We start from the raw sequence: 1,522 nt of genomic DNA on the forward strand, positions 1-1,522 counted from the left end.
ATTTCCCTTTCTATTTGAGAGAGTGGGATCGCCTTGAAATAAGAGGAGGAATTTTATGCAGAAGACGACAGGATGGAGAATCTATAACTTACCAAGTGGGGTTACCTGAGGAACTCAGATCTCTTGTTATGAGTGAATTACATGACCAGATGGGTCATATGGGCATGGAGAGAACCCTGGATTTGGTCCGGTCTCGGTTTTACTGGCCAAGGATGAGTTCTGAGGTAGAACACAAAGTAAGAACCTGTCACCGATGTGTTCGGAGAAAAGCCTTACCTCAGAAAGCTGCACCTTTGGTAAATATCCAAGCTACAAGGCCACTTGAACTTGTCTGCATGGATTTTCTTTCCCTTGAGCCGGACAAAAGCAACACACGGGATATTCTGGTGATTACTGATTTTTTCACCAAATATGCTGTTGCTATACCAACGCCCAATCAAAAAGCCAAAACAGTTGCTAAAAGCTTATGGGAACAATTTATCATACATTATGGTTTCCCAGAACGCTTAAATTCTGATCAGGGACCAGATTTTGAATCGCGTACGATCAAAGAGCTTTGTGCAACAGCTGGCATCCAGAAAATTCGTACCACACCTTATCATCCTCGTGGGAACCCAGTAGAGCGATTTAATCGCACGTTGCTGAGTATGTTGGGAACCCTGAAGGAAAAAGATAAGAGTCGTTGGAAAGAGTTTGTTAAACCTTTAGTCCATGCATACAACTGTACGACACATGAGAGTACAAGTTTTTCCCCATATGAGTTTAATGTTTGGCCGACAACCTCAATTGCCGCTTGATTTGGTGTTCGGATTGCCGAGAGAGAGTAATCAGCAGACATCACATTCGCAGTATGTGCAGCAGTTGAAGTCTCACTTAAAAGAGAGCTATGAAATTGCTGTGTGTAATATGCAGAAACTTGCAGAAAGAAACAAAGTCCACTTTGACAAAAGTGTGAACGAGTCTACCCTGGAGGTGGGTGACCATGTTTTGGTGCGAAATGTTAGAATGCGTGGGAAACATAAACTCGCCGATAAGTGGGAGTCTGAGGTCTACGTTGTGGTGAAGTGTGCAGACAAATTGCCTGTCTATACTGTTTGTCCAGAAACAAAGGATGGTCCATTTCGTACACTTCATAGAGACCTGTTACTTCCTTGCGGATTTTTGCCAGTTTCTGAAACTGTAAATTCAGTTCAGCCAAAATCGGTTTCTAAGCCTAAGACTAGGTCAAGTCTTGAGGTGCAAGAGTCAGAAGAGCTGAATGTCAATTCAGAAATTGATGATGAAACCTCTGATTCTGTGTATAGAACTTATCCAATTAAGGAAATGAGGTTTGTAACTTATCATGACTTACCCAGACAAGAAAATGTCTTGTTGTAACTTCAGAAAGTTCCTTACCTGTGAGTAATGAAGAAGAAGTGCTTTCACCTGAAAGGGTGTTTCTGTTGAAAACTTACCTGATCTTGTAGAATCTGTTGAGTTCACTTGTTCTCCTGGAACCCCAATGGTTACTAATGAGGGAGAC

This window comes from Sinocyclocheilus grahami, unplaced genomic scaffold (genome assembly GCF_001515645.1).
Source record: "Sinocyclocheilus grahami isolate Dianchi unplaced genomic scaffold, SAMN03320097.WGS_v1.1 scaffold250.1, whole genome shotgun sequence".
Lineage (NCBI taxonomy): Eukaryota > Metazoa > Chordata > Actinopteri > Cypriniformes > Cyprinidae > Sinocyclocheilus > Sinocyclocheilus grahami.